The 27,300-nt window shown below is 40.8% G+C and overlaps 1 protein-coding gene across 8 annotated transcripts in view; it reads left to right on the top strand.

Moving 5' to 3' along the window:
- The window catches only part of dlgap2a (discs, large (Drosophila) homolog-associated protein 2a), a 199,601-nt gene that overhangs the window by 50,186 nt on the left and 122,115 nt on the right, over window positions 1-27,300 (top strand). Inside the window, exon 1 of one of the 8 annotated variants that reach the window (XM_088087250.1) lies at window positions 2,718-3,253. The exons of 6 other annotated variants lie outside the window; for them this stretch is intronic. The gene's annotated coding sequence lies outside the window, so the exon portion shown is untranslated. Of the gene's footprint in view, window positions 1-2,717; window positions 3,254-27,300 lie in introns of those variants that run through there. One more of the 8 variants, XM_088087251.1, reaches the window with a different exon arrangement.

Below are 27,300 nucleotides of genomic sequence, written 5' to 3'. Positions count from 1 at the left end.
TCCTTTGCACGTCGTTAAGCCAAAGTCATCCGAGAGCAATGATAAGGCCGGCTGGTGAATGACTAGAATGCATAGTTAGCAGTGGCTGCAACCTCATTACAAGGACAAACCGCGTACAGCAGGAAGCTGATATCTTTGGCACAGCCCCACTTCGCTGTTTCCAATTTGAATGGAGAAGGGAATAATGCTTAATGCCTTTCCCTGCGTGGATATTGGCTTGTATGGGACAGCGACCCGTGAAATGAATATTTTTGTGAGATGAGATTTGTTATACACAAAGAGGAAGGCCTTCTTTTCCAGCCGACCGAGAAACACCCGACACAGGAGAGTAGAGGTATTGTACGTTCAGGACGTGGAGAGCTCAGAGACTGATAATACCTCAGAAAAAGGAAGGAGAAAGAGAGGAGAGATCAAGAGGAAGGGCAGGATGAAAGGCAGATTGTTGTGGCGGGCAGTAAGATAACATAAAGACTGGGCTTACATAAGAGAATTTGAAAGTATAGGTTTTGACTTCTGATCTGATTGAGCATCCAGCCATAATATGTTATATTTTTATGTTTTAATAATTAATGTTTGAAATAAATCAATCATTCACTCGCTTTTTATTTCCCAAAATAAGTCAGAAATACCCCAGAAAATTATATCCTCTGTCACACCAGCAGTAGTACACATGGGCAGTGATATGTTGAATTCCTTTTTCTAAGGAGTTTCATTAAAATGCTGCTGTTTTCCTCAGTTCCTGGTACAGCATCATCCTTCTGACAAATGTTTTTATGCCTCCGCACTGACAGTAGCGGAGGCTGGAGGCATTATGTTTTCAGTTGTCTGTCCGTACATACATCTGTACGCCCTTCATATTGTTGTGAACATGATATCTCAAGAATGCCTTGAGGGAATTTCTTCAGATTTGACTCAAGCATTCACTTGGACTCAATGATGAGCTGATCAGAATTTTGTGTTCAAAAGTCAAGGTCACTTTGATCTTGCATCCGTCTCATTTTTGTGAACGCATCTGAAGATGGCCTCAAGGTATTTTCCTAAAATTTGGCACAAATGTCCATTTGGACTCAAGAATGAACTGATTAGAACCTGATGGTTGACGGTCAAAGGTCAAGGTCATAGTGACTTTATATAACATGTTTTTAGCCATAACTCAAGAACCTTGGGTACCACCTATTTTATACAGTCATGGAAACCTAGACCTAAGTAGGAGTGTGATGGGGGAACATAGCAAGCCAGCAGGAGAGAGGCAAATTGTTCACACAGAGAGAATTTTTTACAGCGGTATCTGGTTTTCTGATAATCAGTTAACCTTTACACCCCTGATAATTAATATTTTTAGTAATGGCTCAAAATGTAATAAAAAAATTCCCTCTAACTTTTCACTTTTTCATTGGAGTCTTCCTTCGACTGACCAAATTGACTTCCTGCCTAAAAACATGAATGGCATGATAAGCTTTCAGAGACTTGGACCTAATGGCCCAAGTTCTGATAATGCAAAAAGCCCTTTGGGGTGTTTGTGACTCAAAGACTAACTGTGGCCTCAATGTGGCATGTCTTGTATTTTGCATGGGCTTCAGTTTCCACTGATTACATTTATATCTGTGGTGCTTTTCAAAATGGCTCAGTGTGAGGTAAATGAGATGGAAATATAATATAGACATTTTATACATTTTAGCAGTGACAAAAATCTGGACATCCAAAATTAGATATAAAACTGATTTGGCAAGTGACTTACAGTGAAAATTAAAAATAATGTTGTGCAAATATTAATCCAACAGGTTTCATCCTATCAACCCATCTGATAGAACCACAGCCTCATTATAAACCCAGACAGCCCATCCCCTCCTCCGTCTCATCCTCTGTTCTCTTTAATTTTTATTTTTTTTTACGTGAACAAGCCAGCGAACAATATCAGTATTATGCATGTACCCACCTTTCCGGTGAAGGGGGAATGAATTTTTCGAATGGGCTCATAAATCCCCGCTCTACCTGGTTGAGCACCGTTAGAATGCGTGGTGGTTGGCCGGCCCGGCTCTCTTGGCCGAGACTATAGATCTGGATTGACAGCTGCTCCATCCTGTCTGCCACTGTTAATCATTGAAGGATTTGGGCTGCCGGCAAGCAGCTCTGCCAAGCGACCTTGAGCCCTGCTGGGGCCGAAGGACTCCAACTAAAAGCCTGCTCCCCTGTTGCAGCAAGCGAGAGGCACTTCAGCCAGGTGGCCCAATAGCCCCATAAGAGAGATTGACTGGTATCTAAATGTGCCACGTTGTTGAAGTGAATTCGCTGTAAAACTTTGCTTTTAACATGCACCCGTGTGGATAATTTGGCCAGTTATGTAACTTCAGTGTACCGTCATTCACTGTGCACTTCCTTTTGGATTTCTAAAGACATGAGTGAAAAACAATTGCTTTGTGTGACACTTTATTGTTAACAGAGACAGCACAAGAAAAAGAAAGGCAGACATTGAGCAAGAAAAGAATAAGACAGCCATTGTCATACTGATGGCGTCACTCTGGAGGAAAAAAGATGTATTTGGAAAGCGCTTTTGATGTGATGTCAGTTTAACAGTTTATCCACAGCGACACTGTAGATAAGGACACGGAAGGAGCCGGAGGATGGTTGTGAACATACAGTAGCGGAGCGTGGAAGGGGGAACAAAATATTAGCTGACATGTAAAAGAGGAATGGCACTGAGATGGTGGAAGAGTCTGCTTGGTGACATGTAAAAAAAGAAAAAATGAGCCTCACACTGTCTTTTGCTCTGTTGCTCCTCTCCGTCTCTCACCCATTCTCTCTATAACTCTCCATCTGTTCGCGCAAACGCTCAGCAAGTCCAGGTTCCAGACTCCAGTCCCAGATTTTCACTCCAGCCATGCTGTTGGAAACCAGCAGCAGTGAATGCCTGTTTTGCCTGCCTCTCCTCTCCCTCTCTTGCTGCGCGCTACTCTGCTCTGCTGCAGTGGATGGTCCTCACGGTGCGCTCGCAACTCGTCTCAGTGGAGGAGATCTGAGCATCTCACTGTCATTTTCCCACCCTTCTAGCCCTCGTTCTTTCGTCCTGCCTATTGTCAGAGGGTCTGGATAAACGTGAGGGAAAAGTCATAGGATAGAGGAGAGAGAAGGGAAGAGCTCAGGAAGTGTTTGATCCAACATCTCTTGCACATATGACTGTGTTATGTTCTGCTGTCTCCGGGTGACAGAGAAGCTCGTGCTCTTAGGTGCCTCCTGCTTTTAGACTGTGTGCCAGGTAAGTTCATTCTCTGGCTTAATGTTTTTTATCCTGTGTTTGATGTGATGGGTGACAGAGGAGCGTCTTTCGTTCGATTCTCCCTGAGGTGGGGTTAACATGTTCTAATGAGGAGATGATCTTTTGGCAGAAGTTGCATGTAAACAGGTCCAATGTAGGGTATGGTCAACATACGGCATAGTGTGTGTGTGTCTGTGTGCAAATCTGTGCTTGATAATAGACCACTTGGGCTCTCTGAGCTCCCATCATATTTGCCAAGGAGCTCTGCAATAAATTCTGATCCACTGCAGCAACTTGAAATCAGCTCTTTTTAAATATTGAGGCAGGATTAGCTTTGTTTACCCTCTTTTGCTGTGCATGATTTGCATGTTCTACATATTGTCATCCAGAATCCCATCTGTCGGGGAGCGGAGGTAGTTTCTATTTATGTGTATTTGAGTCTCAGTGTTTGTTGGTGGGGGGCAGGGGTATAAAAAAGTGCAGCATTATTATTTTTCTTTTTTGAGGGGAACCCTGTATACGTACTGGAGTGTAGTGCAGCACACTGGAATACAAGGAGATTCTATGACAGCATTGTTAAGGGAGCACACTACACTGCGCGCGTGTGTGTGTGTGTGTGTGTGTGTGTGTGTGTGTGTGTGTGTGTGTAAGCGCGTACATGTGAGCGTGTGGGCGGCTGTATGCGTCTAATGTAAACTCTCTCATAAACGGTTGAGCTCTGTGTGTGCAGCTTGTATGTTGTTTTGTGAATGAACAGAGTCGAGGGGAAAGTACATGTGTGTACATGCATGTTTCCACTGTCGTGTGTTTCCCTTCAACACTATCAGCCGTCTCACATCCCTCCACTGTGGTTGTGACGTCAGCAGCACATGCTCACTTTTGGGAAACACTCGTCCACAGCACAGTGCCGTCTCTTCATCAGGTATTGGGTGGCGTTTCACTGTGGGTGGTGACTTGGTGACGATTTACAACCTGGGTTCCCAGGTCCTCGCCCCTCTGTGTAAATCATCCTGCTTGGTGGATCAGAGAGCCACTGCAGCCAGTTAGAGGAGATGCTTCGGATGTTCATGTCCACTGCTGCACTGCAGACAGACTCTCTCCCACCAAAGCTGCTAACAGACAGCGTGTTGCTCACCAACAGTCAGCGTAGGCTCGGTTAGAGAGGCTCTTCATCTATCAGCCTTTGGTATTTGAACAGATGCTTTTAATCCAAAGGAACTTCCAGCAGTCTGTGTTTTTGCAGGTGCAGGTGGAGCTATCTGATGGGAATTACAGCCCGTGTCTGGCATTGTTATTGTCGTGCTTGAACAACTGTGTCTTTAATGCCACTAAGCTGAAGATTTACGGCTCTCTATCTGTATTAATTGATGAGGGATCTCCAGTTTTCAGACATCTTTTGGACAAAACAATAATCAACCCCCAGCAGTGCCTGCGGCTTGTCCGTCCCTCCCAAGTGATGCTCATTAATTAGAATTACAGGCCATTATTTCGATGGGGCTTCCCCCTACATGCATCCTGCATTGTGAATTACACAACTATGGATTTTATGTATAAGCAACCCATTTTTTATACCCAGACCATGAAATACTGAGGCATTTTCACGCTACTCTGGCATCTCATTTTGATGCACAAGGCACCCTTCAGCATCGGTATGAGACACACTTGGCTTTCAACTAACTCTGAGGCGGAGGGCATAGGTTGAGAGGTACACATATGAAAGTAGGGGTCTTTTTGAGCATAAAACACTGCAATCTAGTGAAAATGTATGCATCAATATTTGCAATTTCTTCATCAATTTATGGTGTAATTGTCTTAAGATTTGTCAAAATGAAAGTCCCCTGCTACTTTTATGGTTTGTTGGGGGCATGCACATGTTCTAAATACTGAGGGAGTTTTGTCCCCTGCTTTTCACTTCTAAAATCTACACTTATTCATTTGCAGCAAGTTTGCATAGGGATGCAGTTTGAGTCTATGGATGAGTCAAACAAACAAGACTTTCACCAGAGAGACTGCTGTTTGTGTCTCATGTGACACCAAAAGTCAATGTCATGTTAACTACCAAACATGATCTCTTCTTAAACATAATTACGTAGTTTTGGTGCCAAAACCTACATTTCCTGGGAACACAGGTTTATTTTGAAAGATCAAGAAGGATCAGAGGAAAATGTTGCTGCTCATGGTAGTCTTTTTTTTGTCTCATAAATAAATCAGCTTCTTATTTGGAGATTACTGAATTCAACAGGAGTTTGTTTACTGTGCTCACAGGCTTCTTGGGTGTCTTAACTCTGAGAACAGATAAAATGCACAGTTGAGACATGTCTAAGTGTCTTTTGAGTCTTACTATTATCTCAAGAGCTGGTTATTTTAGACAAATAAAGATGACTGTAGTGAAAGAGCAAAAAGAGCTTTTTAAGATCTTAAATTAGGATTGTGCTGAGACAAGAGGGAGGTTAGTTCTCAGGAGCTGAATTTAAGTATACGAAAATGGTCAAAATCTCATATTGATGTTCTATTGAACTCAATTGTGTCAAGGAGAAGAAGGCTGGAAAAAGAAAAGATCTTATTTTGAATTCTCCTTTCCCCTGGTTGCGTGTAATGAGTGGAAACCAATATGTCCAAAACTGAAACCAAAGGGGTACCTTGAGTGTCATAGTTATAAGTGTAGTGCCACTGACCAAGCTGCTCTACTTGGGAGTGAGAATTTGTTGGTGTATGTGTAAGGCAGCCAAAGAAAAGCCCTGGTTCAACAGTGAAAGCAATCAGATGTCATGCTGAAGTATCATTGAGCCAGAACACTAAATCCCCACTATCATGAAGGGAACTATGTCACATAGATATCCATCTTCCTGCTTAATGCAAGTGCTTGTTCTGCTGCCCTTATGCTCACATGTGTGGGAAAAACCTTGCAATTGCATTAGAGAAAAATAATCAAGAGGCTAGAGGCATAGGACCTTCCTAAGTGTCTCAGCTTTGGGTAAGTGGTGAATTTCAATCCATGTCCTACGCTCATGAAGTCTAGCTCTTAACAAATCCAAATATAAGCCAGGGCCACCAACACATTCACTACCTTTGTACACATGACTGAGAACTGATCATTGCAATCACGTCTTTGCAGTAATTTCAGAATATCAGTGTTAGTGTGTTAATTTCATGCCCTGCACAAGCACACAAACATTAAATTGAGCATTTTAACACGCATACACTATCAAGCTGCAGTACATTTGCTTCACCTAGTACTGATCAGTTGTAATCAAGCGCCCAACTTAAGCATTTTACAGTATATATTAACCTGGCTGAAAATGACAGGGTATAGATTGTATTGTCAAACACACCTGCTGTGTTGGGTTTGTCCCTCTCAGCAGCCTGACAGGGAATCAGAATGAAGCAGGAGTGAGACAGATACAGATGTTGTCCTGTTGAGAATGATGCTGTCGCATTTACTTTCAAGTAAAATGACTGACTCTTAGTCGGAGGCCGAATTTGATAGCACAAACAGCTTTCTTACGTAATTTGTATTCCTTAGGTTGATTAACTGGGCCATGTGTGTGTCAGTTCAGTTTGGTTAAGGCTGCATGTAAGCTGAACTGTGACTGTTGCATGAGTGTTTGATGCAAAACATGCTTTGGCATTAAACATAATACCCAGAAGAAGCAAATGATGACTGAGAAACGAACAAATTGGTATCAAGGTGCACATAGTGTTCACATATTGAAGAACAATTTTGAGCTTTGTTGGCGCCTCACATTGAATATCTGGGAAAATGGACTCACAGCTTTTGACAGCAGCAGTCATTGACGCTCAAACACTGAAGCTCACAAACAATGAAAACAGCCGTCAGCCATAAACAAATCATAGGGAACAAGCCATATCATCCCTCCGCATCTTGACATGTCGCTTTAGCTGTGAGTTCATGTATGGAATATTGCCATCAGCATATATGCAATGCAATACTAATCTGCATCATTTCACATGAGTTATACGTATAGTAGAAAAATCCATAATCACTATGCCAGGGAGCAATCAATTTAATCTGTGCAGGAGGCCTAAAGTTGCACATCTTAAAGTGAGTAAAGGAAGGCCAAAGTTATTGGTCTGTGAACGTTTGCAGATAGTTAAGTGGTTTTTGAAGACGCGGATGGCGTTGATTCAGGTCTGTTCGCATCGACACGGTAACAAATCATGTTTGTAGAGCTCCGATTTCATGCTTTGCGAGCCACTCGTGTTGATTTGCACAGCTTAAGGAAGCATATTGTCACAGTCCAACAGGAAGCAGCTACTGGAACGACGGTGAAGTGTCTGTAAGGAAAAAAAAAGTGTCTGTAAGGAAAAAAAAAAGTGTCTGTAAGAAAAAAAAAAGAAAAAAAAGGTTGGATACATAAAGGGGCCCACATCGGCTGCAGCGCAAGAACTTTGCTGCAAAAGAATGTGTTTGAATGAAATGGGGAATGAGTTGGAAAATGGCTGACAGCTTAATTTGGACGAATTTAATTTGTCATGGATCATCGTTTGGGCAGCTGACATGGATGAAAGCTGTGGCGCGGTATTTACTTGGATAGTAGACAGGGATAATGTTGCACAGCTCTGGATGAATGCAAAAGGGGCACACAGATGGCGGCCTGGCTTGTTACATTAAGTCACTGGTCAGTAAGGTGTTCCAGAGCCGGACGAGGCGGCCCACTCACTCTGGATGATCAGCCTGGTGTCAGATGTGTCAGCTCGTAGCATGTGTGCGTTTGTTGCATGTGTTTTTTATTGTGTGAGGTGTGAACAACTGTCAGTGCACATTTTGTCTACTGGGATAATGGTTTTGACTCCAATCAGTGTCCAACTGACTCCATCAATCCCTCTTTTTTTGGAAACACACTCACTCACACACACATAAGTAAACATGCGGGATGCCTCAGTCGCCTCTTCAGAGCAGCCTTCTCTCCCGGTGGGGAATCTTGAACTGAACCCAAGAGAAAAACAAGAGAAGAAGGCTCCCTCTTCTTTTGCTCCGGCTTTCCTCTCCCGCTCTCTCTCACTCTCTCAGTGTCTGTCTGTCACTCACCAGCACTCTATCTCTTGCCCTCCTTTTCTACATCTTTCTCTTCTTCATCCCTTTTTTTCTCCTCTCTCTCATGGGCTGTCAATAGGTTGCACTGCAGCTTGAGCCTGTGCCAGAGCTCAGCCTCTGAGCCACAGGTAAAGCATTAAAGCCAAATGACTCATGCACTGAAACAGAATAACCTCTTTGCTACTTGAAAGCACCGCTCCAGCCCGCTTCTTAAAAGTTACACCTGAATGAGCTGCTCCAGCTGCGACGCGTTTTTCCCTTTACCTCCACCAGCAGTTTGCTGACACACCTTCACGCTTCTGATACACTAAGTCACAGGATGATAAACTGTATATGCTCTGGAACACCACCCTCCCCACCTTTTGCTGTTGTGTGATGGGCAAGTGTGTGTGTTTGTGTGTGCGCGCGTGCGTGCGTGCGTGCATGCATGCGTGTGTGTGTGTGTGTTTTCCCCCCTGCAATATAGGTGTGTCCATGTGGTATGTGGGGCTTTCTCTTATGTGCAGTATTATTAATTCTATTAAATATTTGAATTGTTCAAAGGGAAAAAAACCCAAGAAGCATTACTTTGTTTCCAAAAGGGTTATGACAAGGCAGTCCCAAACTGTTGTGCACTGCATTTACCTGTTCAGAACCCAATTATGTTCCTAACACACAAAAAAATATTTTATTAAAATGTTTGTTTGTTTTTCTTCCCCTTAATGTATCTGTATATTGTATTCTGTGTAATTTTATACTAAGAGTCCTCAACAGAACCCGTTCAAGAACCATAGCTAATTTAGTCATAAAGCACTGGAAAAAGATGATGTGGAATACACTATATTGTAGAGTTCTCAATGTCATTAAATGGAAAAACTGGATTTTAAGGGGTTGTTGAAATAGTATTAGTACAAGCTGCATTCTTCATAGTAAATGTTATGCATTGATATCCCTAACCAAAAGTATTTTGAATATATTAAAACTGAACACAGAGCTTACTGCTGCTTTTTAGTCGACCTCCATCCCACCACTACCACTACACAAAGCTAATTTATTTGCTAAAGTTTAAAATCCTGTGTTTGTTTGACACTGCATCACAGGGCCTTGCTCCCTTAGTTGCCATGGAGACACCATTAGGCAGTGGTGCCGCACCAATTTTTGCATTTTCTTTTTTTTTTTTGCATAACCCCATGCCAAACTGTGTGGCTTGTCGGGGACTCGCCCGTGCCAACTGCAAGTGTGGGTGGATAGATGGGTGCATGTGCATGTTTTTCTGACCAAGAGCGAGTGGGAGAGAAAAGAAGAAAGAGATCAAAACAAGGTGGGAGGGATTGAGAGGATGAATGAAGAGAGAAGGGGGAAGAATGACAAGGAGAGGAATGAATGATGGAGACAATGAGTGGGAAACACACACACTCAGATACACGCTGATCAACACACACTGGTATACAGTACACGCTCATCCTCAAGCAGAGATGACTAGATTACGTATGTGTGAGTGAGCAGGGTGAGTGTGTGGGTGGAGGGATGCCGCAACAGTGCAGCTTATTTCGCCTGGAGATTGATCCCTGCAACCCTCTTTCTCAGGGGCTTCTAACTGCATTACCTCAAGCCAATTCACACAGCATGATGCCAAAGACATATTCACTCTCATTATTATCAAACATCAGAGTTTAATAATGATAATGTTTCTTTAATCCCTGTAAAGTGTATTGACTTGTTTTCTGAGAGGCATACATATATTGATTTGTAATACAGTGCAACATGATTTAAATTGGGCTCATGTAGTCACTCATCAATAGAAAATTAACTTACTTTCACCTGGTGCAATACTGAATTCATCCCTAAAACCTACTGTACATCATTATTATTAGTGACCCAATTTTTGTTAATCCGCTGTGGTTTTCTGCTCCTTTTCATTGTTGAATAATTTCTTGCAGCAGTCGGCACACATATACAATAATGCAATAGTAAATTAGCTTGATTTGACACATTTGCATGTAGTTAGAAAACCTTTGACATTTGTCAAAATTGTACTGTTGTACAGTAAAATGCTATGATTCTCATGGGTTGTATTGTTGCTCTTGGTCAGCAGGTGTCACAATTGGACATTGTTCATGATTAATTTCGATGGGAAGTTCTGTAAATGCATTTATATTGGCGTCTTTAGGTTTTTCGTGTTTTGCATCAAGGTGGGGTGCTTTGTTTATGTCCCGAATAGAAAGTGCTGCAGAGTATATCTAAATAGAATAAGGAATATTTCAGGTAAGTAATGCTTTTGTCCTCTGTATGGTAGATTTGTGTTTCACAAGCTCAACTACATTTCAGTACAACATTCAGCCATTATCATGTGAGCACTTCTCTGTGCAGGTTGTGTCTGCATTAACCACCTACTTCTATGTTCAAGCCAGTTACATATCCTGTTTTTTACCTGGTTTGATAAGTGCTGGAGATTTGAACACAGAGGAATATGTAATAATAATAATAATAAATGTAATAATTTGAGATGAATAGTTACTCATCAACATCATGCTAATAGAAAATGTAAACTGGAGTATATGTGGAGAGCATCAGAGTAAGAAAAATTACAAAGGCAAAAAGCCATCTGGAGCTTAGTTCAAAAACAGAAGACAAAATTTGCAAAGTCTCAAATACCGTATTCTAATATTGCAATTATTTTTATGCCTCACTGCTTGCGATAGCCATGGCTAGATTGCATTATTTTTTTCAGTTGTCCATCTGACCATACATACGTCCATATGTCTATTTGTCCATTTGTCTGTCCCATGCTTGTGCACATGCTATCTCAGGGATGCCTTTTCTTCAGATTTGGCTCAAAGGTCCAACTAGACTCAATGATGAACTGATTAGATTTTGGTGGTCAAAAGTCAAAGTTGCTTTAACGTTACACCTGTTTCATTCTTGTGAACATGATATCTCTAAAAAAACTTTTACTTGGAATCAACGATAAATCAATTCGAATTTGGTGGTCAAAGGTCAAGGTCATTGTGACTCGGCATCCGTCTCATTCTCGTGAACGAGATATCTCCAGGAGGGCATGAGGGACCTTTGTCAAGGTCAGTGTGACCTCACAAAACAAAGACAGACATTTGGTCAGATACTGAATTGGTGACACTAATCTTGGGTGCTCACCTTGATACTGTGCTGATTGCATAGATCTCTTGTGCTGCTGGGAGGAAGATGTGTGTGCAGTATCCATTTTTTCACGGATATGGATGTCAACTCCAAGTGCAACGTGATTGGTTCACGGAGGCCTACAACTGTGTAGTGATAAATATAGTTTGTCATTGTTTGTTAGCTAAGCTGTTTGTTGGTGTTCATGTGTTCATTTCTCGTTATCTCTTGTTCTTTCAGGTGATAAATACAATAAATTTATGTAAAACATATTGGGGGGGTGGGGGTGTAAAGGGCACCGAATGTGCTAGATCTGGCACTTGTGACATTTCGTTTTTCTGCTCAGTTTTCTACAGTACACATGTTATATTCCTGCCTTCATCCAGTACTTCAAAATCACAACTCCATCATACACCACCTTCACGGATGATGATACAAAATGAACAATGATTGCGTTAAAAGTGTTTTTCTGCGTCACCATTTGCGTTTGCCCTTTACCTCATCCACACCCCTAAAACTGTAAAAGGTTTTTGTTAGACCAGGGGTTCTTCAAAATTCTGCTGTGGCTCTGCATTAGACTCTAAATCCATCACCCTGAGATTTTGGTTTTCAAATACGTAGCTGTTTCCAACATATCTCCTGACTCATTATGAAGCCAGCGTCTGCTTTACAGGGCATGCATTGCTATCACAGGCAAAGAGTGAAGGGAGATGCTGAGATCTGTGACAGATAGATATGACCTCTGATGTGCTGTGGACACGCTGTGCTCCCTCAAGGCAAATAGCCAGGGGAGGTAGGTCAAAGGGGAGACTGCACAGTCATTGAAATCATCATCATTGCTTTTTTTTGAGAATTACACAGATGGAGAGAACGCATTTTTTTATTTAGAGCCTTGTGGTAAAGGTGGCAGCAGCAGCTTTAAAGGTCTGTCTTCTTTCTTTCATTGATTGATACAACAAGATAGACTTTAAACTTTCATCAATTCTTCAAGTTTAATTTGAAAACACACAAGGATGCTCTGGACATGATGCGCTTTAGATTTTCAACAGTTGGTAAAAGCATCTTTTGAGACAAACTGCAGATTTATTACGCCCAGCAGAAAATCTGTTCCTACACAAACCGAAATCAAGCAACTGGTTCAGATCCAGCATCTTTCATCAGAGTTATAACTGGCTTGAAGTGCTAAGTATTCATTGGCAAGGGACCTCAATCATACAGATCTTAATTTGTGTATTTTTACACCGGTATTCAGGGGAATACATATATGACTCAAACTAAGATACTGATCCACCAGTGTCCAAAATACTGTGTAACACAATTTTGTCGTCATCAGTGGCCCTTGAGATGTGGACTGTACCATGGTCAAGAGGCTGGCAGAAGGACCTATTGTATTCTCCTTTTTACCCTGTGCACACCGTCTGTCTCTCTCTTATCTGCCCACAACAGTACGCACACATCCTCTCATCCAGGTCCTGAATCTGTCTTTTTTTCCCTTGTTTACTTTGTGTGTTTTTCTGCAGTATAAGCACAAGCAAAGTTTGATATTGCCGTGGACAGCTTGAAAGAACCCAGTGTGAATTTACTGCTGTAAATTCTCTCTGAATGCCTGCTGCCTCTCACTCTCTCTCTGTCTGATTTCAAGTCCATGTCCTGAAAGTGTACAGTTTTGACAGCACCCGAAACCGAACCACACAAACAACCCGTCCAGATCTCCCTATATGGTATTAATGTATTCTCTCTCAAGTCTTACTTGTGTCTCTTTACTCATGCCTTCACAAACCCTGCATTAAAAACTCAGCCCATGCATAGGAGATCATGTGAGGACTGTTTGAAGCACCCGTTTTTTGGACAAGCCTATTGCTTGCTAATGAGAACAACGGGTTCTGCGGTCACATCACAAAGCCGAGCCAGGCAAGATGACCTGACCTGTTCCAAATATAGAGAGTGTGTTGTACCAGACAAGACTTGATCTGTGGTTAGGCCAAATGCATTGCCAACATTTGCTGGAGTCAAAAGTTCTGTCTTCATGAGCTTGATGTTATTTTTGTATTTACCCACATTTTTAAAGTCATTTGTAGTCCTTGAAGTAAAAACAAATAGCTTGTTGCTTATGCACAAAGGTATGTACAAAGATGCACATGTTATGCATGAAAAGTGTGTAAGATTGCTACAACAAGTGCCATCACTGCCCATTACAACAAGACTTTTATCACTTTGTTCATTGTTTTACTTGGAAATTGATGAAGAGTTTATATCAGTTTTGTTCTTGGTTTAAATGGAGAGACTCACTGGTTGGGCATGGGTTAGTTTGGTGGACGTAGCTCTGAAGTTGCCTTATTCAGTGACACTTGGCCAATGAAGTTATATCACGATACAATATTATATCGATTCTTATGACAACAATACAAAGTTTGCTTATATCAGTAACTCTGCCACGATACGATTTCAAGCTGTCAAAGGTCAAAGGGCTGTGATCAATATGAGTCGATTTCAGTGAATATCCTCATTGCCTTTTTCTTGGTTACTTACCATTATCTACCTGCTACAAGTCTGCTAGCAGGTAATATTTAGGAAGTGGGTGCACTTGGAAGGAAATGATGAAACAGCACACAGAGAATTTCAAATTAAAGGCATATCTTAAAGATGACAATATATGTCGATATTTTCACTTTGCATTGATATTATATGACTTTTGGTCATTGAATTGATATATTGATCCACACTGATGATTGTTACATCCCTACAGGCGATTCTAATTAACAGTGGAACTAAAATGATTCACAATGGGAATTTCTTTTGCACTTTTATTGATAATAAGGTGCCAGAGTGCATTCAAAAAGCACCAAAATAGAGCTTGTTAATAATACTGAAAAGTGAAACCCCTCAGACAGAGTTCCAGGCTAATTATTCATGTGTTAATTATTTTTCTTTGTTTATTAAATGGCCCCTGGCTCCCTGTCATTAAACAAAGTGGCCAAAGGGCAAAGCTTGTTGAGCATCCCTGTCTTAATTATATGTTGTGTCGTCTTGGCTGGGTTGCTAATATTAGCTACTGACAAGCCAGCGTTCAGGAATCAATGGGTTTTGTTCAGAGGTTGCTTATGTATGTAAACCTTGCAACCCTACTGTGAGTTTTGGGCTTGTGGAGAGTCACTAGTGGATATCTGGAATGTGAGTAAGGACCTCCAAATCTAATGCTTCGTTCACGCTAGAAGCGACACAGCAACAGCAGGCCCAACACCATTCACCTTATTGTATTATTGTGTTGCTTAAGCGCTCTTTATTGCAGTTACGTCATCACAGGGTGTGTTTATCTGCTACTTGCCACAAAGCACCTCGATTGAATGTCATCTAAAATTTGTATTTGGTCATTAGAATATCTATGCTTATGATCACTGTCTGAGACCCATTTTAACATCTCCTTTCGCTGCCCCATTGCATCCCTGTGAGGTCCGCAATTTACATAAAACAAGTAAAAACGTCAGCTAACTAAGCTAAATAACACAGTACCACAGCTAAAAACAAACCATGTGATCTGTTGACGCTTCACTGCATCGTTGGAGTGCTGAAAAAAGTTGAGGTCAGCAGTGACAAGTGTAGGACGTCACTTGTGAGTCATGTGAGTGGCTTCCATTAAAAATGAATTGTAGCCTGTTGCTGTGTTGCTCGTAGTGTGAGCGCAGCGTAAGGCAGGCTGCTTATTAACGCTTTAACACCTGGAGCGCCCTCAGTTTTCTTGTGCTGCATTCAGATGCCTTTCACAAGCATCGTGACCTCTGAAACCTGAGGTTGAGTTATTTCAAAAACATGGGGAAAACATAATGAGCAACTTGGCCAGAAATGACCAGCAAATTGCAAAAAAATAATTAAAGGTGACTAGAAAATGATCTGAAAATTAGCTGTTATTAGATATTATTTTTTGAAAAGTGGAAAAAATGTCCAGAAAACTGTATTTATTATTCTCTTAATTATATTTATAAATTATGTTCCAGAAGTATTTTTGTTTTGTTTTGTTTTTTTTTGCTTTTCTTAATTTGTTTTTTTTTTGGCTTACTTTCAAATAATTATATCATAACTTGTAACTAATTCCTCACTTTTTTTAGAGCCATTGCGTGTTAAGTTGCTTGTCACCTTCTTCCCATGCTTTTGTATGAAATCAAGCTAATTTGCTCAGCTATCAAAGGGTTAAACCAAAAAAATACTACACGTTAGCCTAATACGGAAGACGTGAGTTGTGGGCGTGGAGCAAATGGAATTATTTAAAGGTACCTTTGATGGAGCTATATTATTAGTAATATGTAATGAGTAATTGATTGCAGTATTCAAGTAACTTGCTGGTAATGGTTATATTTGTTTCAAAGGTCTTCCACAAAAAACGTCACTCTGTAGGTCCCAAAAGTCCGGCTGTTGCACTGCTCTTTTTCCTTCAAGACACTGGCAGTCCCTTTGTAATGCACAGTCACTGTGTATGCCTCCTGTTTGTGCTCTGTACACATGCACCAAATTGTGAGTTGGTTGTAGTTGGTAAATACTTCGTTCATGACCCTTTGCAGTAATTTGGTGAAATGTGATGGTAGCTGGAACACATTAGAGATGCTGGCTGAGGGGGCATGGTTTTTTAGTGGATTGCAGCTATAGGCAGCTGCAGCAAAAAGTTAAGGTACAGACAGTTGTGGGCTTAAAATAAGTTTGTCACTGTGCTTATAGTGTGTACCTTCCTTCAAAGATACTTTGTTAAAGTTGACCCTCAATACAGCCAGATGATTTACTATGACTTCTGACATCCCCTCCACTTTTTTAAGACCTCAAAAAGTTTTGAAGAAGGTTTTCGAGATCAGATAGCCAAGAGAACGAGTGTATTTGATATTGTGTCCATGAAGTGACCAGATGCCCCGCCAGAAGCTACAGTAGCGTAGACTACATGACTCACTTTCGCTGCCATCTACTTCTATTGCTCACCACATTATGCAGTCACTCATCACGAGAATGCAATTACACCCACTCCCCCACAGCTCCTATTAATAGCCACAGATAAATCATCAATGTGACATGTCCATGACACTCTGCCAAACATAATGCGTCCAACAACTCAGATGGGAAATAACCACAACGCCGCTGACGTGAAAAACATGAAATAAACAGAATTATGCTGCTTATAAGAAAAAAAAAAAAACATTCCAGCCAGTGATCCTGCAAACACAAATTTCACATTTACACCTTCCCCATGTGGGCTCAGCAGCAATGTGACACCTTTGTTATGATGCGGTCACGATCTAACACCTTCATGTCCAGGTCCATGTGTGTTGTGTGGTAACGTGTGTATTGGGGCAACACACAACCACCCCCGCCTCCTTCTCACAGCTGATCTGTAGCAGGGCGAGCCAAAGACCTGCTGACTAGTAAGAGGCAGGGTCATTAGGCCAGGTGGTGCCGCTGTGATACCCACTGAGCAGCACATGTCTGGCATTAACACCTACAGACAGGACTATAGATTAGCGCGCCCAGATCATTAATCATTGTTCCAGTAAAATAAAATCACGCAGCATCCCTACAGTCACATGTGGAAATGGCTTAGAGAGGCAGGCTTGTGACTGAGTGTGAGTTTAAATCTCACTTTTCTTTACTCCAGTCTTAGGTTTGAAGGCACTGTTTCCCTGTGTTTTTGAAAGTAAACCTGAGTAACTGGTGGGAAAAATACTCAACAAGCTCCAATTTGTGGCTCTCATGTATTGCCATTACATTGAAGTCACAGCATCCAATTTTCTGAAAAATACATCACCAGTGATCTTTTAAAAACCCAGAGGGTCGTTTAATAGCACTTACCGCTACTATGAAGATGTTTCCAGAATCCTCAAAGACTCGTCTAACCATCTGGATGAAAAAATATTTTGTCCACCGCATGATAAAAAAGATTTGTAAGCCCTGAGTTGAGACTCCAGTACGAACATGAAATGCACAAATTGGGGCTTCACTGTAAAATCTGACAACTTGATTTCACATATATATATATATATATATATATATATATATATATATATATATATATATATATATATATATATATATATATATATATATATATATATATATATATATATATATATATATATATGATCCTCTTTGTCATGATCAAGTCAAGTTACACTAACCTGGTTTACTGAAGCTGCTGAAATGGTAATTTCACTTGTGGTTTTTAAGTTGCAACAACTAAATTTCAAGTAAACTTTACACTTAAGTGTAGATAAAGCATACATTAAAATTAACGTTATCTTTACCTTTTTTTCAATCAATCGGATTCTAAGTTTTTTGGGGTTTTTTTTAAGTCAAATCAGCTTGTCTGATTTAACAGTGTTGCTTTATGAAAGTTGGCACTCACCTCCTCCTGAGTTGACGGTTGCATGCCACCAGGTAGCTGCTCCTTTCTCCAGACATGAACTCACAGAGCCGGATCAACTGGGGACAAACGAGGCAACTCGTGATGCCATCTAAGAGTTGTGAGACAGAGACGGCTCTTGGTTCGCCTGCCAAACGCAAGAGTAAACCAGCCCTGTGAATGACAATAGGGATCGCTGTGTCAGCTTTCTGAACTGTCTGTGAGTGATTTCTGGGAACAGATGCACTGTACAGATGGGCATTGCTCTTTTTTCATTAGCAGGCATATGAAGCGAACTCTCAATGTGTCCAATGGGCTTTTTTAAGAGCTTGCATTTATAATATCATTCAGACCGGCAACTAGAGCATTAAGAGCCTGCCACATCTTGTCTATAATACTCAAGCATTGTTTTGGAACCTACTGAACAGTTTGAAATGATTATTCTCAACTCTACAGACTCGAGTATTAACATGAAGACGCTGTGAGTTCAAGTATGGGTAGCGCTCTCACTGAGCATCAGTCCTGCTTTACTTAATGAAAAGTAGCCAGTCAAGATTGAATTTCATTACACTGTGCCAGTCCGAATAATTTGGGCCTCTGTGAGGTTGTGATCCCGTCACCACGATGTCCTTTTACATTGTTGATCTATTCTTTAGGCCTACATAGTTGACTATTACCAGAGGGTATTTAAGAAAGTGCATTAATTTAGGACCAATTTAGGACCATCTTAGCTATCATATGTTATTATTATTATCCTTTAAACTGTCCTGCAGTGTGTTGTGTGTTAACATGAGTGACCTAAGAATAATCTAAAGGTCCTGTGTGTAGGATGGCAGAAATGGAATACAGTGCAATACAATATAGAAGCATGTTTTCATTTGTGTATAATCACCCAAAAAATGAGAATCTTTGTGTTTTTGTTACTGTAGAATGAGGTGTTTAAACCTTATCCGCACGGATCACCATTTTGCGCTGCAGTGTTGCTGCAGTAGCCTAGAATGAACAAACCAAACACTGGCTCTAGATAGGGCAAATCTTGTTTTTTACATTGGCCACTATAGTTTAAGTGTGAGCATCAGATGTTTTTTGTGTTTTTTTTTTACATAAAACTGCTTTATTCCCTGAGAAGAAGAGACCTCTGTGGATATTTAGTTTCCTGATTAAAAACCTCTTGAACACCTGGATTTTAAGTTATAAGAGAAAAATCATTAGCACACATCAGCAGGTATAGCAGCCAGTCTCCTAAATGCCAAACATAGTCAAAGAAACACAGATTTTATAACGTGAACCTGCTTTATTTTGTGTTTTTACTTGTTTAAGTCAAAGGGTCCATTTGTTTTGGGGGGAGGAGACATCTGCGGATATTAAGGCTCCCTGTAAAAACCTTCTGAATATCTGCATCAGAAATAAGGAGAGCACACAATAGCAAGTGCTAGGCAAACAGCATTGAAGAAACGCTGATTTGTAATGTGAAACTGCTTTTTTCATTGCTTTCTCAGTTTTATTCATCTGGTCTGTTTGTTTTGGAGAGGAAGAGACCTCTGTGGATAATTCAGCTAATTTGGCAGTGTAAAAACCTCCTGAAGAATGAACACTGAAAGAATTCTAACCAGGACAAGTTTTAGATGATTGCAATCTGCAGTCCTCACCACAAGATGCCACTAAATCCCCCCTAAATTTTACACACTGGACCTTTAAAAAAGGCGCATTATTTCAGGACCATCTTGGACTTTTTATTCTTGCAACTGTCCTGCATTTTCTCATGTGTTAATGTGAGTGACCTGGAAAAAATGTAAAACCCACTTTGATCCCCACCTTTCCCCGTACTATGACTTCCAACATGTGTATGATTTACAACAAAGGCGTTTTTTATTATTCATGTGCAAGCTGCCTCGTTCAACACATTAGTAAACACTTTTCAATTCTCATAATAGAAAAATCCTTGATCAGATCACTTGATTTGTTTATACCCATAAAACAAATAAATTCCCTGTGACACACACACACACAGAAACTGTTCCATCATTCCTGCCATTGCTGTTGTGGCTCCTGTCAGGCTGATTAGGTCCGGGGCCTCTGAGCCATTACAGCATTGATTGGAATCATATTTTGTCGCAGGGGCGGCAGATGCTGATCGACAAGCAAACTCCCAGGCATGTTCCACATATGGGAGTTGATGTGCTTAAATCACCCTGGGCCACAGGCTGCCAGTGGATGATGGCTTTTATTAAAGCAGCGTAAATTACCGGCATTGTGGAAAAAAAAAAAAAAAAATTCAAATAACCCAGGCCTAAGCGAAGTGCACTTGTCCCCTGAGTGTTCTTTGATTAGATGGAGTTATTCCAAATAGCTCTGTCACTGTGATTTAGACCACATGTCCCTGTGCTGCAGCCACAGAACAATATTCACATGACTCAGACCACATCTTTGGTTTATTCCATGCAGATTCACACACCACTGTTGTCATCTCATTACAAATAGAGCTAGTTATTTGCCATTGCCTCGGCCAGTTGTTTGAATTTAATATTTTGCCCCATGGTCACTTTGTAAATTAGACGATAGACTCATGTATCACTACGTGTTTTTGGCCTTAACCAGCCAAGTCGTGACTCGACTTTTATCCTTGGGAATTCAAGGCTGGTCCTGACACAGACAGACCGTTCCCATAAGTTCCAGCTGTTTATTCTCACCAGACCGTCAATCTCTGTCTGCTGTCTCAAAAGGGACGACTGACTAATGGAGATGAGACTCAACGTTTTTTATCTCTTTCTCTCACTGAAATTGATGTCTGAGCTGCTAAATGTGAACCCCCGAAAGCGAACCATCTGTGAAACGCTGATGCAAATCCATTTTTTAACCTGTTACTGAGGGTCCTAAATCATGTTAGAGAAACTTAATATGCGAGTCTACAAATGCACTGTTGATCTCTCAGGTTCTCGCTTGTTTTCAAGCACAAAGAGAAAAATGTGTCTGTCACTTTCATCTGTGTCTATCATCTCGTGCCCATTTTTAAACCTCTCATCAGTTTCACCACCATTCATTCGAGGTCAAACCTGACCTCACTTTCTCTTCTATGGGACTTTATCTAAAAACAAGTTAACAATAAAAATGGCATACATGTTTTTCCTAGTACTTATTACAGTGTTATTTTCATATCCTTCCGTTTTTAAAAAACAGTACAAGCAAGCGGTCAGGTTGGGTAAAATGAATTGCTCTGTAATATCCAGTCAGGCATCCATTATGATGGGTTAATACTATTAAATAGAGGTGAGACCAAGTCATTGTTCTGCAAGTCACAAGTAATTCTCAAGTCCCAAGTCAAGATAGTCAAGTCTCAAGACAAAAACTAAGTCAAGTACCAAGTCAAGACTCAAAAGTACCAAAACAAGTCCTAAGTCCCAGCCTTTGAGTACTGAGTCCTAAACAAGTTATAGTTTATAATACTGTGTTTATTTGTCAAAACAAGAATCAAAGTGTGAGCAGATTTTAACAGGAACTGGCTTCTGTTTTAGTGTCAAGAGCACAATAATGTCTTTAGTAAGCTGTAATTAAGGTTCCAGTGTGTAAGAATTAAGGGCATCTATTGGCATAAATGGCATCCTCTTCCACAGAGTGAGCCATTATGTTTAACAGTAGCCCGGAGCAGGAAAATCGTGTGTTTTCACAATTTCACATTATTTGTGTTTGTCCATAGTTGTCCTATGCTTGGCACACAGGAGAAGTTTTAGTTCTTCCACCTCATCACTACACATTAGACTTTTTTAACAGTCTTAATTGTAAGTTTAAATCATTAATTATTCTTTTTTTTTTTAAATAGTTTTTTCTTTTTTAAAATACTTTCAAATGTAAATAATACATTTAGTATCTGAATTATACCACTTTTATCTTTGTTAGAATTGCCACAATGAAGGAAAGAATAAATACATTAAAATAACAGGTAATTCCATGTTTTTTTTCAACAGTAGTGAAAGTTGTATGACCACCTGACTGATGAGTCAAGGTTGGTCTTGTCTTGCACAGTCTGGTCTACCTTGCACTGTGCCAGCACTGGAAGGAAGTCAAGCTGAATCTCTCAGAAAGCTGGAAATATTAAAAAAAAAAACAAAAAAAAAAAAACACTTGTATTTCTTTAAAATAATCGTAATTGTGTTGGTAAGCCCAGGATGCTGCAGTGCTGCCTTTACAAAATAGTGTAATAGAGGGAACTCATTTTGGTGGAGAGGCGAGCACCAGCATTAAAATGGCTGAATCCCTTTCAAGAAAAAAATGTTTTAGTGAGAGGGTGCTAGCTTGAAGATTGTTGTTTTAGCCCTCAAACAGATGTAGAGATAGGACTAAGTATGTGAAACTGGGAGCAGGATGCATGTAACGGTCTGAGATAGGTGCCCAAAGACAGTCTTTTGCACAAACATATAAACCCCCTCTTTACTGAACTGACTCACCTGCTATCGTGTACCACTGCCCAAAAGATTCATTTTGTCTCAAAATTACAAAGTGCCCCCATGTGCTTTAAAAAATAAGGCTCTATTCTTTCATAAAACCAGCTTCTCTCCAATCACCCTGCGGCCGCTCCCTGTTGACTTAAAAGCGAAAACATGGCCGTGGCATTTTAAAAGAAAGCAGAATAGTGTGAACACACCCTCAGGTGGTCACAGCTGCCAGCCTGTCCACCTTTAAAAGCTGGAGTAGGCCAATTGGTGACCATCTCCGACAGCAGCTCACTTTAAATACAAAACATGAAACATGAATACAAGTGCAGCATGATAACTTGCTGTTAGTTTCACGGCAGGAAAACTGTTTTGCATATAACACAGCCCTAGGAGAAATGAAATGGAGTAAAAAGTTTACATTTCATTTAGGAAATATAGTGAAGTAAAAGTGAAGGTCGATAGAAATATATAAACTCATGTACAGTGCAGATACTGCCAAAAAATTCTTAAGTATGGAACAATGCACATTACAGCACTGCAATTCATGTATATCATCCAGCAAAAAAATCTTATGCCATGCCTGTGTTTTATTGGGGGCCTGTACAGGTTGTCGGCAGCTCTCAGCCTCAGTACAGCAGAGTGCCGAGTCCCCTAAAACCTGAGCTGGCCCCATCTGGAGCCAGCTACCACTTAGTCATGGCTACTTAAAGACAGCTCTGATGGACTCGTGTGCTGTCGGCCTGCTAGTTAGAGCTTGCTAACCCGCTGAATACAAGGTCAGGGCTAATATACTCCGCAGTGCCCCCAGCCTATTAAGGAGCAGAGCTGAAACAATTGACTGTCACTATTTAAATATATGCATTGAATACATTTGTGCAGAGGGCGTCTCACACGTCTCCTGTAGGGTAAATTGTGGTAAAGTTTGACACTTTCTGCATCATTTTTAATTTTGATCCTTTATGATTTTAGTCTTTCATATGATACTATTCTAAATAGCTTAAGAGCTATACTTTAAAGTACAGAATGGAAAAAGAAAGATTTAACACAGGATGGATGACTCTTTCTCAAACACACAGTGAACCAAAACCACCTTTTCCAGGCACTTCTGGCAAACTGAGACACATTTATCTGCAGGGTGGGACAGGTAAAATAAATTCAATGTATATTCAAATGTGGCCCTTTTGATTTAAAAACACAATTGTAGGATAATATAAGGAACAACATTTATGGTAGATAATACATATCATCAAGGGGTGTAGGTGTAGCAGATTCAACCCCGTCCCACACCATCCTTTCTTCGCCCGCCCACAAAATTTTGTACTTGATTTATTATGCCATTAGGTCATGGCTGGAGGCATTATGTTTTTTTGGGTTGTCACTCTGTTCCATCCTTATGAATGCGATAACTCCAAATTGCAGTGAAAAAAAAAGATGAACTTGATTTTTTTCTTCTGCTTTGCAATTACATTTTCATTCATTTTCATTTGATAACATCATATACAAACTATCCTTCAGTTTTTTTTATTTTATGTGGAGTTGTTAAATATGGCATGCCACACATATCATAGTACTAAAGCATTGTATCATATAGTACTGTATGATGACATCAGTGTTGATTTTTATTAATGTGGGGTTTATACATATAAAGACAGAAATGATTACTCTTAACTGTCCCACTTAACCCTTCGTCCCACTTTAGCAGTATTCCCCCTACATGTGTGTCTATCCAGAGTGCGTTAGTGCAGATGTTATTTTGTTGGTTTGGCTCATCTGGGATTCCATGCTTGGTTGCACACCACTACCCGTCTATCCACAGGGCCTACTGATCAATGCTTAGAGAGCATCTGAGGAAACAGTGGGAAATCTTATAGAGCAGACTCCATCACCATCAGGGTGCCATTCCCACATTTATCACTCACCTACCAGTCCTCCAGATGAGCCCCTGCTTTGTTCAAATCAAGTGGATTAAACCAAATAAATGGCTGTATAAATAAATGAATGATTTAATCTCTGCAGTTCTTGTGCCATCAGATCACGAAGGAAATAAAATGCCGTGATAGATGTCCACGACTACAAAGTCATAAAGAGGACATAAAAGAGGCCATCCATGTAATATTTATCGCATTCACAAATGCATTTCAGCTGCGACTCCATGACTCATGAGCATATCTAGAGAGAATAACCTCGCATCATGTAATATTCATGTATCTGTTAGAGATAAACCTTTTCCCATGCTTCACCCCCTGACTTCAAGCATAATCGACAGATCCTAGAGATGGCCGTGGGTTGAATGGCAGGTAACGAGGGCTGCGTCCTCCCTCCATGGGTGTCTTTCAATCTGGAGTGGAAGTGGGACACATTAAATCAGTCTTGGTTGAGAACGCGGATTAGCTTTATGCTCTAAGTAAGAGAGTGCGAGGGAAAACACTTTGCACACAGGAAGGAGACTCCTCAAACACCTCGTTCGCCTCCTCCTCCTCCTTTATTGTCATGGCAACGGGATGTCTGCAAATATGTATGAGCCCCGGTGTGTGTGAACTGCAACTGTTTTTTTGCGTTTGTGTGTGATAATGACTCGTGTAAAAACAGAGTCTCCAAAGATTTGCGTTTTGAGGCTGGGGGATTGCCTGCTGTTTTTGAGAGTCCCTTCAATCCCTCTCCCTCTTTCGGTCTCTCACTTCTTTTGCATCACTTTCTGTGACACATACACACTCTCTCTTGTTTATTTTCTCTCTCTTCTCACGTCATTTCTCATTTCTCAGGGATGCTACAGCTTTTTTTCCCCTGTCTTCTCTCTCCACTGCTGTGATAGCGTTGCCTTCCCTTTAACGTACAACACTGCAGAACAAAAAAGAGCTGTATTGTGGTTGCTAGGCTACAGAGGGACAAGGAGCATCTCTAAAGAATTCCTCCGTTGTGAATTGTCACAGTGTATGGCCTTAAGCATTATGGAGCTTTTGACATCATCACAATATGATTCTTAGAAACTAGAATTACTGCCTTGCGGTTTGTATGCCTCCATGCACCAGTCAGGTTGCAGCTACAATTTACATCCATGACTGTGAAAATGGGTATGCTTCACACACATCTTCCTCCCGACAACACAGAAGATCCATACAGTCAACACTGTTTCAAGGTGGGAACCCAAGATTAGTGTCACCAATTCAGTATCTGGTCAAATGTCTCCCCTTCTGTGCCTGAGATATGACGTTTGAGTAATGGCCAGAGAAGTATTTTTGCAGACGGTTATTATGTCAGTGAACTTGGCCTATGACAATTTGCATATAAAATGTCATTAATTCATTTAATCCTATTAGACATTTGTTTAAAATTTTTGTCATAATTATCGTATTAATTCTTGAATTATGGCCCAAAAAATGTTTTGTAAGATCCCAGTGACCCTGCCCTTTGAAAGCTAAATTCTAAACAGTTAATTCTTGAGTCCAAGTGGAAATTAGTGCCAAAATTGAGAAAACCCCCTCAAGGCCTTCTTGAGATATTGCATTCACGGCTATGAGAAGAAGGCAAGTCACAGTGACCTCAACCTATTACCACCAAAGCCTGATCAGTTCATCAAGTAAATCAAGTATACATTTGTGCAAAACTTGACAAAATTCCCTCAAGGTGTTTCTGAGATTTTACTACACGAGAATGAGACGGATGCAAGGTCATCATGACCTTTGACCACAAAAATATAGTTAGTTCATTGTTGAGTCCAAGTTGACGTTTGTGCTGAATTTGAAGAAATTCCCTCAGGGTGTTCTTGAGATAGCCCGCTCATGAGAATGGAACGGATGGACAGATGGACTGACAACCTGAAAACATATGGCCTCCAACCACAGTTATCTCTGGTGCGGAGGCATACAAACTCTTCTGCTGCTGCTGTTACAGGCATTTCCCGCCTGCCTCTGATTTTGAAGAGGATTGCAGATGAACGGGGGCTGAGTCAGTGTCAGCTTTCCTGTAGCCCTTTGCCTTTTGCACCGTAAGCATTTACCCCTGTGAGCCACACCTGCAGTTTCTAATGAGTAGATCCTGTGGAGAGCAGTAGCTATATTGTTTTTCCATCAAGCTGCTGTGACACAGATTCAAGCTCTGCTGACAGCAAGGGACAGAAGGAGAGCAAGTTGGTTGAAGGCAGTGTGACATTCTGATCAGCGGAGCTAAAATCATGCTGCAGGGAAAGCCCAGAGAGCAGTGTGATAGTGTTTACATTCATTCACGGGGCGTCAGTGCGTGGAAACACATCCTTACCGACTCAATATGGTTAAAGCAAACACCCTCTATCTGGACCATCAAGCATGATTTATATGTGTGGGTGTGAGGCTTCCTGATTCCAGCCTAGCAGGCGTGCATCCTTGTTTCCTGCCTGCCTGAGGTCATTTGCAAAATGATAGAGGTGGGACAAAATATCAATACTGCGATATATTGCGAGACTTCCTCTTGCGGACATTATTGATACACTGATGCCGAATATGGATATTTTTTTATTAAAAGATACAGGTGCTCTAAACATCCCCCACATTAAGGCTGTTACTGATTTGATTTATGAAATTCACTCCTTCATGGTTCCACTTGGTGGTGTTTATCAAATGAATGAAGGTAAAAGTGAACAGAAGAAGAAGACAAGGAAGAAAAAAGAAGAAACACTAAAAACTCTTAGAAGGGAAAATGGCTGACAGCGGTGAAAAACAAATCTGTAGTTGCATCCCAAGTCTCTGCGCGAGCCACAGTGCCCTGTGTGAGCAGTGTGTGTGCATCGCGGAACCTGTTGTTTTTTTATTTCAGCGCACATGTTAACAGATTAGAGCAGGCACGCTGTCTGAGTAAGCAGCGCTGCTCATGCACATTTCAGCTGCGGCACATCTGAAGAAACAGAGAAACAGAGTCTCGCCAATTTTTACTGCCTGACGCATGTGGTTTTCATCAAAAATAGACTGTGAGCATAAAGTTTTAATGGTAATAATGTCTTATATACTTTCTTTCAATGCAGTTTCAATGTCTATACTTGTCACAGACATGAAAAAATACATAAACACGTGTATACTCAACCTTTAATGTCTCCCTTTCAAAA

The sequence above is a fragment of the Plectropomus leopardus genome, chromosome 14, assembly GCF_026936395.1.
Source record: "Plectropomus leopardus strain MGB_pleo_1.0 chromosome 14, ASM2693639v1, whole genome shotgun sequence".
NCBI classification, from domain to species: Eukaryota; Metazoa; Chordata; class Actinopteri; order Perciformes; family Serranidae; genus Plectropomus; species Plectropomus leopardus.
This window is presented reverse-complemented; position numbering and strand designations above follow the sequence as displayed.